Source organism: Osmia lignaria, unplaced genomic scaffold (genome assembly GCF_051020975.1).
Source record: "Osmia lignaria lignaria isolate PbOS001 unplaced genomic scaffold, iyOsmLign1 scaffold0002, whole genome shotgun sequence".
NCBI classification, from domain to species: Eukaryota; Metazoa; Arthropoda; class Insecta; order Hymenoptera; family Megachilidae; genus Osmia; species Osmia lignaria.
In genome coordinates, this window is record NW_027478159.1 from 4096399 (window position 1) to 4112096 (window position 15698).

Sequence of the window (15698 nt, forward strand, 5' to 3'; positions counted from 1 at the left end):
TTAAAAGTTCCAAAGCCGCACCAACATAATAGAGATACAGAAACACCGTGGCCCCTTTCTTTGAGATAACTCTGCACTAGTGCGAGTCGCAAATGCCACTTCCAGCTTAGCTGTGCAGAGGAAGAACAACAAGAAGAAGAAATATCTCGAAATATGTCCGTCAGGCCAGTTCCTTTGAGCTGAATCTGCAAATATCTCGGAAACGAAGCGAGCTATGGCAAAATGTTAAGAGACGTTTTTTGTAGAGAATTATGTTTCCTACAATTTATGTTCTATGATATTTTTTGATCAGAAGCGTAGTTTTCGAGATGTATCGAGATATTTAAAAGTTCCGAAGCCGCACCAACATAATAGGGATACAGAAACACCGTGGCCCCTTTCTTTGAGATAACTCTGCAGTATTGCGAGCCGCAAATGCCACTTCCAGCTTAGCTGTGCAGAAGAAGAACAACAAGAAGAAGAAATATCTCGAAATATGTCCGTCAGGCCCCTTCCCTTGAGATAAATCTGCAAATATCTCGGAAACGAAGCGAGCTATGGCAAAATGTTAAGAGACGTTTTTTGTAGAGGATTATGTTTCCTACAATTTATGTTCTATGATATTTTTTGATCAGAAGCGTAGTTTTCGAGATATATCGAGATATTTAAAAGTTCCGAAGCCGCACCAACATAATAGGGATACAGAAACACCGTGGCCCCTTTCTTTGAGATAACTCTGCACTAGTGCGAGCCGCAAATGCCACTTCCAGCTTAGCTGTGCAGAAGAAGAACAACAAGAAGAAGAAGTATCTCGAAATATGTCCGCCAGGCCCCTTCCCTTGAGATAAATCTGCAAATATCTCGGAAACGGAGCGAGCTATGGCCAATTGTTAAGAGACCTTTTTTGTAGAGAATTAAGTTTCCTACTTTTTATGTTCTATGATATTTTTTGATCAGATGCGTAGTTCTCGAGATATATCAAGATATTTAAAAGTTCCGAAGCCGCACCAACATAATAGAGATACAGAAACACCGTGGCCCCTTTCTTTGAGATAACTCTGCACTATTGCGAGCCGCAAATGCCACTTCCAGCTTAGCTGTGCAGAAGGAGAACAACAAGAAGAAGAAATATCTCGAAATATGTCCGTCAGGCCCCATCCCTTGAGATAAATCTGCAAATATCTCGGAAACGAAGCGAGCTATGGCAAAATGTTGAGAGACCTTTTTTGTAGAGAATTAAGTTTCCTACGTTTTATGTTCTATGATATTTTTTGATCAGATGCGTAGTTCTCGAGATATATCAAGATATTTAAAAGTTCCGAAGCCGCACCAACATAATAGAGATACAGAAACACCGTGGCCCCTTTCTTTGAGATAACTCTGCACTATTGCGAGCTGCAAATGCCACTTCCAGCTTAGCTGTGCAGAAGAAGAACATCAAGAAGAAGAAATATCTCGAAATATGTCCGTCAGGCCCCTTCCCTTGAGATAAATCTGCAAATATCTCGGAAACGAAGAGAGCTATGGCAAAATGTTAAGAGACCTTTTTTGTAGGGAATTAAGTTTCCTACTTTTTATGTTCTATGATATTTTTTGATCTGATGCGTAGTTCTCGAGATATATCAAGATATTTAAAAGTTCCAAAGCCGCACCAACATAATAGTGATACAGAAACACCGTGGCCCCTTTCTTTGAGATAACTCTGCACTATTGCGAGCTGCAAATGCCACTTCCAGCTTAGCTGTGCAGAGGAAGAACAACAAGAAGAAGAAATATCTCGAAATATGTCCGTCAGGCCAGTTCCTTTGAGCTGAATCTGCAAATATCTCGGAAACGAAGCGAGCTATGGCAAAATGTTAAGAGACGTTTTTTGTAGAGAATTATGTTTCCTACAATTTATGTTCTATGATATTTTTTGATCAGAAGCGTAGTTTTCGAGATGTATCGAGATATTTAAAAGTTCCGAAGCCGCACCAACATAATAGGGATACAGAAACACCGTGGCCCCTTTCTTTGAGATAACTCTGCACTATTGCGAGCCGCAAATGCCACTTCCAGCTTAGCTGTGCAGAAGGAGAACAACAAGAAGAAGAAATATCTCGAAATATGTCCGTCAGGCCCCTTCCCTTGAGATATATCTGCAAATATCTCGGAAACGAAGCGAGCTATGGCAAAATGTAAAGAGACCTTTTTTGTAGAGAATTATGTTTCCTACAATTTATGTTCTATGATATTTTTTGATCAGAAGCGTAGTTTTCGAGATATATCGAGATATTTAAAAGTTCCGAAGCCGCACCAACATAATAGAGATACAGAAACACCGTGGCCCCTTTCTTTGAGATAACTCTGCACTATTGCGAGCCGCAAATGCCACTTCCAGCTTAGCTGTGCAGAAGGAGAACAACAAGAAGAAGAAATATCTCGAAATATGTCCGTCAGGCCCCTTCCCTTGAGATAAATCTGCAAATATCTCGGAAACGAAGCGAGCTATGGCAAAATCTTGAGAGACCTTTTTTGTAGAGAATTAAGTTTCCCACGTTTTATGTTCTATGATATTTTTTGATCAGATGCGTAGTTCTCGAGATATATCAAGATATTTAAAAGTTCCGAAGCCGCACCAACATAATAGAGATACAGAAACACCGTGGCCCCTTTCTTTGAGATAACTCTGCACTATTGCGAGCTGCAAATGCCACTTCCAGCTTAGCTGTGCAGAAGAAGAACATCAAGAAGAAGAAATATCTCGAAATATGTCCGTCAGGCCCCTTCCCTTGAGATATATCTGCAAATATCTCGGAAACGAAGCGAGCTATGGCAAAATGTTAAGAGACCTTTTTTGTAGAGAATTAGGTTTCCTACTTTTTATGTTCTATGATATTTTTTGATCAGATGCGTAGTTCTCGAGATATATCAAGATATTTAAAAGTTCCGAAGCCGCACCAACATAATAGAGATACAGAAACACCGTGGCCCCTTTCTTTGAAATAACTCTGCACTATTGCGAGCTGTAAATGCCACTTCCAGCTTAGCTGTGCAGATGAAGAACAACAAGAAGAAGAAATATCTCGAAATATGTCCGTCAGGCCCCTTCCCTTGAGATATATCTGCAAATATCTCGGAAACGAAGCGAGCTATGGCAAAATGTTAAGAGACCTTTTTTGTAGAAAATTATGTTTCGTACAATTTATGTTCTATGATATTTTTTGGCCAGAAGCGTAGTTTTCGAGATATATCGAGATATTTAAAAGTTCCAAAGCCGCACCAACATAATAGAGATACAGAAACACCGTGGCCCCTTTCTTTGAGATAACTCTGCACTAGTGCGAGCCGCAAATGCCACTTCCAGCTTAGCTGTGCAGAAGAAGAACAACAAGAAGAAGAAATATCTCGAAATATGTCCGTCAGGCCCCTTCCCTTGAGATAAATCTGCAAATATCTCGGAAACGAAGCGAGCTATGGCAAAATGTTGAGAGACCTTTTTTGTAGAGAATTATGTTTCCTACGTTTTATGTTCTATGATATTTTTTGATCAGATGCGTAGTTCTCGAGATATATCAAGATATTTAAAAGTTCCGAAGCCGCACCAACATAATAGAGATACAGAAACACCGTGGCCCCTTTCTTTGAGATAACTCTGCACTATTGCGAGCTGTAAATGCCACTTCCAGCTTAGCTGTGCAGAAGAAGAACAACAAGAAGAAGAAATATCTCGAAATATGTCCGTCAGGCCCCTTCCCTTGAGATATATCTGCAAATATCTCGGAAACGAAGCGAGCTATGGCAAAATGTTAAGAGACCTTTTTTGTAGAGAATTATGTTTCCTACAATTTATGTTCTATGATATTTTTTGATCAGAAGCGTAGTTTTCGAGATATATCGAGATATTTAAAAGTTCCGAAGCCGCACCAACATAATAGAGATACAGAAACACCGTGGCCCCTCTCTTTGAGATAACTCTGCACTATTGCGAGCTGCAAATGCCACTTCCAGCTTAGCTGTGCAGAAGAAGAACATCAAGAAGAAGAAATATCTCGAAATATGTGCGTCAGGCCCCTTCCCTTGAGATACATCTGCAAATATCTCGGAAACGAAGAGAGCTATGGCAAAATGTTAAGAGACCTTTTTTGTAGAGAATTAAGTTTCCTACTTTTTATGTTCTATAATATTTTTTGATCTGATGCGTAGTTCTCGAGATATATCAAGATATTTAAAAGTTCCGAAGCCGCACCAACATAATAGAGATACAGAAACACCGTGGCCCCTTTCTTTGAGATAACTCTGCACTATTGCGAGCTGTAAATGCCACTTCCAGCTTAGCTGTGCAGATGAAGAACAACAAGAAGAAGAAATATCTCGAAATATGTCCGTCAGGCCCCTTCCCTTGAGATATATCTGCAAATATCTCGGAAACGAAGCGAGCTATGGCAAAATGTTAAGAGACCTTTTTTGTAGAAAATTATGTTTCGTACAATTTATGTTCTATGATATTTTTTGGTCAGAAGCGTAGTTTTCGAGATATATCGAGATATTTAAAAGTTCCAAAGCCGCACCAACATAATAGAGATACAGAAACACCGTGGCCCCTTTCTTTGAGATAACTCTGCACTAGTGCGAGCCGCAAATGCCACTTCCAGCTTAGCTGTGCAGAAGAAGAACAACAAGAAGAAGAAATATCTCGAAATATGTCCGTCAGGCCCCTTCCCTTGAGATAAATCTGCAAATATCTCGGAAACGAAGCGAGCTATGGCAAAATGTTGAGAGACCTTTTTTGTAGAGAATTAAGTTTCCTACTTTTTATGTTCTATGATATTTTTTGATCAGATGCGTAGTTCTCGAGATATATCAAGATATTTAAAAGTTCCGAAGCCGCACCAACATAATAGAGATACAGAAACACCGTGGCCCCTTTCTTTGAGATAACTCTGCACTATTGCGAGCTGCAAATGCCACTTCCAGCTTAGCTGTGCAGAAGAAGAACATCAAGAAGAAGAAATATCTCGAAATATGTGCGTCAGGCCCCTTCCCTTGAGATAAATCTGCAAATATCTCGGAAACGAAGAGAGCTATGGCAAAATGTTAAGAGACCTTTTTTGTAGAGAATTAAGTTTCCTACTTTTTATGTTCTATAATATTTTTTGATCCGATGCGTAGTTCTCGAGATATATCAAGATATTTAAAAGTTCCGAAGCCGCACCAACATAATAGAGATACAGAAACACCGTGGCCCCTTTCTTTGAGATAACTCTGCACTATTGCGAGCCGCAAATGCCACTTCCAGCTTAGCTGTGCAGAAGAAGAACAACAAGAAGAAGAAATATCTCGAAATATGTCCGTCAGGCCCCTTCCCTTGAGATAAATCTGCAAATATCTCGGAAACGAAGCGAGCTATGGCAAAATGTTGAGAGACCTTTTTTGTAGAGAATTAAGTTTCCTACTTTTTATGTTCTATGATATTTTTTGATCAGAAGCGTAGTTTTCGAGATATATCGAGATATTTAAAAGTTCCAAAGCCGCACCAACATAATAGAGATACAGAAACACCGTGGCCCCTTTCTTTGAGATAACTCTGCACTATTGCGAGCTGCAAATGCCACTTCCAGCTTAGCTGTGCAGAGGAAGAACAACAAGAAGAAGAAATATCTCGAAATATGTCCGTCAGGCCAGTTCCTTTGAGCTGAATCTGCAAATATCTCGGAAACGAAGCGAGCTATTGCAAAATGTTAAGAGACGTTTTTTGTAGAGAATTATGTTTCCTACAATTTATGTTCTATGATATTTTTTGATCAGAAGCGTAGTTTTCGAGATGTATCGAGATATTTAAAAGTTCCGAAGCCGCACCCACATAATAGGGATACAGAAACACCGTGGCCCCTTTCTTTGAGATAACTCTGCAGTATTGCGAGCTGTAAATGCCACTTCCAGCTTAGCTGTGCAGAAGAAGAACAACAAGAAGAAGAAATATCTCGAAATATGTCCGTCAGGCCCCTTCCCTTGAGATATATCTGCAAATATCTCGGAAACGAAGCGAGCTATGGCAAAATGTTAAGGGACCTTTTTTGTAGAGAATTAAGTTTCCTACTTTTTATGTTCTATGATATTTTTTGATCAGATGCGTAGTTCTCGAGATATATCAAGATATTTAAAAGTTCCGAAGCCGCACCAACATAATAGAGATACAGAAACACCGTGGCCCCTTTCTTTGAGATAACTCTGCACTATTGCGAGCTGTAAATGCCACTTCCAGCTTAGCTGTGCAGAAGAAGAACAACAAGAAGAAGACATATCTCGAAATATGTCCGTCAGGCCCCTTCCCTTGAGATATATCTGCAAATATCTCGGAAACGAAGCGAGCTATGGCAAAATGTTAAGAGACCTTTTTTGTAGAGAATTATGTTTCCTACAATTTATGTTCTATGATATTTTTTGATCAGATGCGTAGTTTTCGAGATATATCGAGATATTTAAAAGTTCCGAAGCCGCACCAACATAATAGGGATACAGAAACACCGTGGCCCCTTTCGTTGAGATAACTCTGCAGTAGTGCGAGCCGCAAATGCCACTTCCAGCTTAGCTGTGCAGAAGAAGAACAACAAGAAGAAGAAATATCTCGAAATATGTCCGTCAGGCCCCTTCCCTTGAGATAAATCTGCAAATATCTCGGAAACGAAGCGAGCTATGGCAAAATGTTAAGAGACGTTTTTTGTAGAGAATTATGTTTCCTACAATTTATGTTCTATGATATTTTTTGATCAGAAGCGTAGTTTTCGAGATATATCGAGATATTTAAAAGTTCCGAAGCCGCACCAACATAATAGGGATACAGAAACACCGTGGCCCCTTTCTTTGAGATAACTCTGCACTAGTGCGAGCCGCAAATGCCACTTCCAGCTTAGCTGTGCAGAAGAAGAACAAGAAGAAGAAGAAATATCTCGAAATATGTCCGTCAGGCCCCTTCCCTTGAGATATATCTGCAAATATCTCGGAAACGAAGAGAGCTATGGCAAAATGTTAAGAGACCTTTTTTGTAGAGAATTAAGTTTCCTACTTTTTATGTTCTATGATATTTTTTGATCAGATGCGTAGTTCTCGAGATATATCAAGATATTTAAAAGTTCCGAAGCCGCACCAACATAATAGAGATACAGAAACACCGTGGCCCCTTTCTTTGAGATATCTCTGCACTATTGCGAGCTGTAAATGCCACATCCAGCTTAGCTGTGCAGAAGAAGAACAACAAGAAGAAGAAATATCTCGAAATATGTCCGTCAGGCCCCTTCCCTTGAGATATATCTGCAAATATCTCGGAAACGAAGCGAGCTATGGCAAAATGTTAAGAGACCTTTTTTGTAGAGAATTATGTTTCGTACAATTTATGTTCTATGATATTTTTTGGTGAGAAGCGTAGTTTTCGAGGTATATCGAGATATTTAAAAGTTCCAAAGCCGCACCAACATAATAGAGATACAGAAACACCGTGGCCCCTTTCTTTGAGATAACTCTGCACTAGTGCGAGCCGCAAATGCCACTTTCAGCTTAGCTGTGCAGAAGAAGAACAACAAGAAGAAGAAATATCTCGAAATATGTCCGTCAGGCCCCATCCGTTGAGATAAATCTGCAAATATCTCGGAAACGAAGCGAGCTATGGCAAAATGTTGAGAGACCTTTTTTGTAGAGAATTAAGTTTCCTACGTTTTATGTTCTATGATATTTTTTGATCAGATGCGTAGTTCTCGAGATATATCAAGATATTTAAAAGTTCCGAAGCCGCACCAACATAATAGAGATACAGAAACACCGTGGCCCCTTTCTTTGAGATAACTCTGCACTATTGCGAGCTGCAAATGCCACTTCCAGCTTAGCTGTGCAGAAGAAGAACATCAAGAAGAAGAAATATCTCGAAATATGTCCGTCAGGCCCCTTCCCTTGAGATAAATCTGCAAATATCTCGGAAACGAAGAGAGCTATGGCAAAATGTTAAGAGACCTTTTTTGTAGAGAATTAAGTTTCCTACTTTTTATGTTCTATGATATTTTTTGATCTGATGCGTAGTTCTCGAGATATATCAAGATATTTAAAAGTTCCAAAGCCGCACCAACATAATAGTGATACAGAAACACCGTGGCCCCTTTCTTTGAGATAACTCTGCACTATTGCGAGCTGCAAATGCCACTTCCAGCTTAGCTGTGCAGAGGAAGAACAACAAGAAGAAGAAATATCTCGAAATATGTCCGTCAGGCCAGTTCCTTTGAGCTGAATCTGCAAATATCTCGGAAACGAAGCGAGCTATGGCAAAATGTTAAGAGACGTTTTTTGTAGAGAATTATGTTTCCTACAATTTATGTTCTATGATATTTTTTGATCAGAAGCGTAGTTTTCGAGATGTATCGAGATATTTAAAAGTTCCGAAGCCGCACCAACATAATAGGGATACAGAAACACCGTGGCCCCTTTCTTTGGGATAACTCTGCACTATTGCGAGCCGCAAATGCCACTTGCTGCTTAGCTGTGCAGAAGGAGAACAACAAGAAGAAGAAATATCTCGAAATATGTCCGTCAGGCCCCTTCCCTTGAGATATATCTGCAAATATCTCGGAAACGAAGAGAGCTATGGCAAAATCTTGAGAGACCTTTTTTGTAGAGAATTAAGTTTCCCACGTTTTATGTTCTATGATATTTTTTGATCAGATGCGTAGTTCTCGAGATATATCAAGATATTTAAAAGTTCCGAAGCCGCACCAACATAATAGAGATACAGAAACACCGTGGCCCCTTTCTTTGAGATAACTCTGCACTATTGCGAGCTGTAAATGCCACTTCCAGCTTAGCTGTGCAGATGAAGAACAACAAGAAGAAGAAATATCTCGAAATATGTCCGTCAGGCCCCTTCCCTTGAGATAAATCTGCAAATATCTCGGAAACGAAGCGAGCTATGGCAAAATGTTGAGAGACCTTTTTTGTAGAGAATTATGTTTCCTACGTTTTATGTTCTATGATATTTTTTGATCAGATGCGTAGTTCTCGAGATATATCAAGATATTTAAAAGTTCCGAAGCCGCACCAACATAATAGAGATACAGAAACACCGTGGCCCCTTTCTTTGAGATAACTCTGCACTATTGCGAGCTGCAAGTGCCACTTCCAGCTTAGCTGTGCAGAAGAAGAACATCAAGAAGAAGAAATATCTCGAAATATGTCCGTCAGGCCCCTTCCCTTGAGATAAATCTGCAAATATCTTGGAAACGAAGAGAGCTATGGCAAAATGTTAAGAGACCTTTTTTGTAGAGAATTAAGTTTCCTACTTTTTATGTTCTATAATATTTTTTGATCTGATGCGTAGTTCTCGAGATATATCAAGATATTTAAAAGTTCCGAAGCCGCACCAACATAATAGAGATACAGAAACACCGTGGCCCCTTTCTTTGAGATAACTCTGCACTATTGCGAGCTGTAAATGCCACTTCCAGCTTAGCTGTGCAGAAGAAGAACAACAAGAAGAAGAAATATCTCGAAATATGTCCGTCAGGCCCCTTCCCCTGAGATATATCTGCAAATATCTCGGAAACGAAGCGAGCTATGGCAAAATGTTAAGAGACCTTTTTTGTAGAGAATTATGTTTCCTACAATTTATGTTCTATGATATTTTTTGATCAGAAGCGTAGTTTTCGAGATATATCGAGATATTTAAAAGTTCCGAAGCCGCACCAACATAATAGAGATACAGAAACACCGTGGCCCCTCTCTTTGAGATAACTCTGCACTATTGCGAGCTGCAAATGCCACTTCCAGCTTAGCTGTGCAGAAGAAGAACATCAAGAAGAAGAAATATCTCGAAATATGTGCGTCAGGCCCCTTCCCTTGAGATAAATCTGCAAATATCTCGGAAACGAAGAGAGCTATGGCAAAATGTTAAGAGACCTTTTTTGTAGAGAATTAAGTTTCCTACTTTTTATGTTCTATAATATTTTTTGATCTGATGCGTAGTTCTCGAGATATATCAAGATATTTAAAAGTTCCGAAGCCGCACCAACATAATAGAGATACAGAAACACCGTGGCCCCTTTCTTTGAGATAACTCTGCACTATTGCGAGCTGTAAATGCCACTTCCAGCTTAGCTGTGCAGATGAAGAACAACAAGAAGAAGAAATATCTCGAAATATGTCCGTCAGGCCCCTTCCCTTGAGATGTATCTGCAAATATCTCGGAAACGAAGCGAGCTATGGCAAAATGTTAAGAGACCTTTTTTGTAGAAAATTATGTTTCGTACAATTTATGTTCTATGATATTTTTTGGTCAGAAGCGTAGTTTTCGAGATATATCGAGATATTTAAAAGTTCCAAAGCCGCACCAACATAATAGAGATACAGAAACACCGTGGCCCCTTTCTTTGAGATAACTCTGCACTAGTGCGAGCCGCAAATGCCACTTCCAGCTTAGCTGTGCAGAAGAAGAACAACAAGAAGAAGAAATATCTCGAAATATGTCCGTCAGGCCCCTTCCCTTGAGATAAATCTGCAAATATCTCGGAAACGAAGCGAGCTATGGCAAAATGCTGAGAGACCTTTTTTGTAGAGAATTAAGTTTCCTACGTTTTATGTTCTATGATATTTTTTGATCAGATGCGTAGTTCTCGAGATATATCAAGATATTTAAAAGTTCCGAAGCCGCACCAACATAATAGAGATACAGAAACACCGTGGCCCCTTTCTTTGAGATAACTCTGCACTATTGCGAGCTGCAAATGCCACTTCCAGCTTAGCTGTGCAGAAGAAGAACATCAAGAAGAAGAAATATCTCGAAATATGTCCGTCAGGCCCCTTCCCTTGAGATAAATCTGCAAATATCTTGGAAACGAAGAGAGCTATGGCAAAATGTTAAGAGACCTTTTTTGTAGAGAATTAAGTTTCCTACTTTTTATGTTCTATAATATTTTTTGATCTGATGCGTAGTTCTCGAGATATATCAAGATATTTAAAAGTTCCGAAGCCGCACCAACATAATAGAGATACAGAAACACCGTGGCCCCTTTCTTTGAGATAACTCTGCACTATTGCGAGCTGTAAATGCCACTTCCAGCTTAGCTGTGCAGAAGAAGAACAACAAGAAGAAGAAATATCTCGAAATATGTCCGTCAGGCCCCTTCCCTTGAGATATATCTGCAAATATCTCGGAAACGAAGCGAGCTATGGCAAAATGTTAAGAGACCTTTTTTGTAGAGAATTATGTTTCCTACAATTTATGTTCTATGATATTTTTTGATCAGAAGCGTAGTTTTCGAGATATATCGAGATATTTAAAAGTTCCGAAGCCGCACCAACATAATAGAGATACAGAAACACCGTGGCCCCTCTCTTTGAGATAACTCTGCACTACTGCGAGCTGGAAATGCCACTTCCAGTTTAGCTGTGCAGAAGAAGAACAACAAGAAGAAGAAATATCTCGAAATATGTCCGTTAGGCCCCTTCCCTTGAGATAAATCTGCAAATATCTCGGAAACGAAGCGAGCTATGGCAAAATGTTAAGAGACCTCTTTTGTAGAGAATTAAGCTTCCTACTTTTTATGTTCTATGATATTTTTTGATCAGATGCGTAGTTCTCGAGATATATCAAGATATTTAAAAGTTCCGAAGCCGCACCAACATAATAGAGATACAGAAACACCGTGGCCCCTTTCTTTGAGATAACTCTGCACTATTGCGCGCTGTAAATGCCACTTCCAGCTTAGCTGTGCAGAAGAAGAACAACAAGAAGAAGAAATATCTCGAAATATGTCCGTCAGGCCCCTTCCCTTGAGATAAATCTGCAAATATCTCGGAAACGAAGCGAGCTATGGCAAAATGTTAAGAGACCTTTTTTGTAGAGAATTAAGTTTCCTACTTTTTATGTTCTATGATATTTTTTGATCAGATGCGTAGTTCTCGAGATATATCAAGATATCTAAAAGTTCCGAAGCCGCACCAACATAATAGAGATACAGAAACACCGTGGCCCCTTTCTTTGAGATAACTCTGCACTATTGCGAGCTGCAAATGCCACTTCCAGCTTAGCTGTGCACAAGAAGAACATCAAGAAGAAGAAATATCTCGAAATATGTGCGTCAGGCCCCTTCCCTTGAGATAAATCTGCAAATATCTCGGAAACGAAGAGAGCTATGGCAAAATGTTAAGAGACCTTTTTTGTAGAGAATTAAGTTTCCTACTTTTTATGTTCTATAATATTTTTTGATCCGATGCGTAGTTCTCGAGATATATCAAGATATTTAAAAGTTCCGAAGCCGCACCAACATAATAGAGATACAGAAACACCGTGGCCCCTTTCTTTGAGATAACTCTGCACTATCGCGAGCTGTAAATGCCACTTCCAGCTTAGCTGTGCAGAAGAAGAACAAGAAGAAGAAGAAATATCTCGAAATATGTCCGTCAGGCCCCTTCCCTTGAGATATATCTGCAAATATCTCGGAAACGAAGCGAGCTATGACAAAATGTTAAGAGACCTTTTTTGTAGAGAATTATGTTTCCTACAATTTATGTTCTATGATATTTTTTGATCAGAAGCGTAGTTTTCGAGATATATCGAGATATTTAAAAGTTCCGAAGCCGCACCAACATAATAGAGATACAGAAACACCGTGGCCCCTTTCTTTGAGATAACTCTGCACTAGTGCGAGCCGCAAATGCCACTTCCAGCTTAGCTGTGCAGAAGAAGAACAACAAGAAGAAGAAATATCTCGAAATATGTCCGTCAGGCCCCTTCCCTTGAGATAAATCTGCAAATATCTCGGAAACGAAGCGAGGTATGGCAAAATGTTAAGAGACCTTTTTTGTAGAGAATTAAGTTTCCTACTTTTTATGTTCTATGATATTTTTTGATCAGATGCGTAGTTCTCGAGATATATCAAGATATCTAAAAGTTCCGAAGCCGCACCAACATAATAGAGATACAGAAACACCGTGGCCCCTTTCTTTGAGATAACTCTGCACTATTGCGAGCTGCAAATGCCACTTCCAGCTTAGCTGTGCAGAAGAAGAACAAGAAGAAGAAGAAATATCTCGAAATATGTCCGTCAGGCCCCTTCCCTTGAGATAAATCTGCAAATATCTCGGAAACGAAGAGAGCTATGGCAAAATGTTAAGAGACCTTTTTTGTAGAGAATTAAGTTTCCTACTTTGTATGTTCTATGATATTTTTTGATTAGATGCGTAGTTCTCGAGATATATCAAGATATTTAAAAGTTCCGAAGCCGCACCAACATAATAGAGATACAGAAACACCGTGGCCCCTTTCTTTGAGATAACTCTGCACTATTGCGAGCTGCAAATGCCACTTCCAGCTTAGCTGTGCAGAAGAAGAACAACAAGAAGAAGAAATATCTCGAAATATGTCCGTCAGGCCCCTTCCCTTGAGATAAATCTGCAAATATCTCGGAAACGAAGCGAGCTATGGCAAAATGTTAAGAGACCTTATTTGCAGAGAATTAAGTTTCCTACTTTTTATGTTCTATGATATTTTTTGATCAGATGCGTAGTTCTCGAGATATATCAAGATATTTAAAAGTTCCGAAACCGCACCAACATAATAGAGATACAGAAACACGGTGGCCCCTTTCTTTGAGATAACTCTGCACTAGTGCGAGCCGCAAATGCCACTTCCAGCTTAGCTGTGCAGAAGAAGAACAACAAGAAGAAGAAATATCTCGAAATATGTCCGTCAGGCCCCTTCCCTTGAGATAAATCTGCAAATATCTCGGAAACGAAGCGAGCTATGGCAAAATGTTAAGAGACCTTTTTTGTAGAGAATTAAGTTTCCTACTTTTTATCTTCTATGATATTTTTTGATCAGATGCGTAGTTCTCGAGATATATTAAGATATTTAAAAGTTCCGAAGCCGCACCAACATAATAGAGATACAGAAACACCGTGGCCCCTTTCTTTGAGATAACTCTGCACTATTGCGAGCTGTAAATGCCACTTCCAGCTTAGCTGTGCAGAAGAAGAACAACAAGAAGAAGAAATATCTCGAAATATGTCCGTCAGGCCCCTTCCCTTGAGATATATCTGCAAATATCTCGGAAACGAAGCGAGCTATGGCAAAATGTTAAGAGACCTTTTTTGTAGAGAATTAAGTTTCCTACTTTTTATGTTCTATGATATTTTTTGATCAGATGCGTAGTTCTCGAGATATATCAAGATATTTAAAAGTTCCGAAGCCGCACCAACATAATAGAGATACAGAAACACCGTGGCCCCTTTCTTTGAGATAACTCTGCACTATTGCGAGCTGCAAATGCCACTTCCAGCTTAGCTGTGCAGAGGAAGAACAACAAGAAGAAGAAATATCTCGAAATATGTCCGTCAGGCCAGTTCCTTTGAGCTGAATCTGCAAATATCTCGGAAACGAAGCGAGCTATGGCAAAATGTTAAGAGACGTTTTTTATAGAGAATTATGTTTCCTACAATTTATGTTCTATGATATTTTTTGATCAGAAGCGTAGTTTTCGAGATATATCGAGATATTTAAAAGTTCCGAAGCCGCACCAACATAATAGGGATACAGAAACACCGTGGCCCCTTTCTTTGAGATAACTCTGCACTAGTGCGAGCCGCAAATGCCACTTCCAGCTTAGCTGTGCAGAAGAAGAACAACAAGAAGAAGAAATATCTCGAAATATGTCCGTCAGGCCCCTTCCCTTGAGATAAATCTGCAAATATCTCGGAAACGAAGCGAGCTATGGCAAAATGTTAAGAGACGTTTTTTATAGAGAATTATGTTTCCTACAATTTATGTTCTATGATATTTTTTGATCAGAAGCGTAGTTTTCGAGATATATCGAGATATTTAAAAGTTCCGAAGCCGCACCAACATAATAGGGATACAGAAACACCGTGGCCCCTTTCTTTGAGATAACTCTGCACTAGTGCGAGCCGCAAATGCCACTTCCAGCTTAGCTGTGCAGAAGGAGAACAACAAGAAGAAGAAATATCTCGAAATATGTCGGTCAGGCCCCTTCCCTTGAGATATATCTGCAAATATCTCGGAAACGAAGCGAGCTATGGCAAAATGTTAAGAGACCTTTTTTGTAGAGAATTATGCTTCCTACAATTTATGTTCTATGATATTTTTTGATCAGAAGCGTAGTTTTCGAGATACATCGAGATATTTAAAAGTTCCGAAGCCGCACCAACATAATAGAGATACAGAAACACCGTGGCCCCTTTCTTTGAGATAACTCTGCACTAGTGCGAGCCGCAAATGCCAGTTCCAGCTTAGCTGTGCAGAAGAAGAACAACAAGAAGAAGAAATATCTCGAAATATGTCCGTCAGGCCCCTTCCCTTGAGATAAATCTGCAAATATCTCGGAAACGAAGCGAGCTATGGCAAAATGTTAAGAGACCTTTTTTGTAGAGAATTAAGTTTCCTACTTTTTATGTTCTATGATATTTTTTGATCAGATGCGTAGTTCTCGAGATATATGAAGATATTTAAAAGCTCCGAAGCCGCACCAACATAATAGAGATACAGAAACACCGTGGCCCTTTTCTTTGAGATAACTCTGCACTATTGCGAGCTGCAAATGCCACTTCCAGCTTAGCTGTGCAGAGGAAGAACAACAAGAGGAAGAAATATCTCGAAATATGTCCGTCAGGCCAGTTCCTTTGAGCTGAATCTGCAAATATCTCGGAAACGAAGCGAGCTATGGCAAAATGTTGAGAGACGTTTTTTA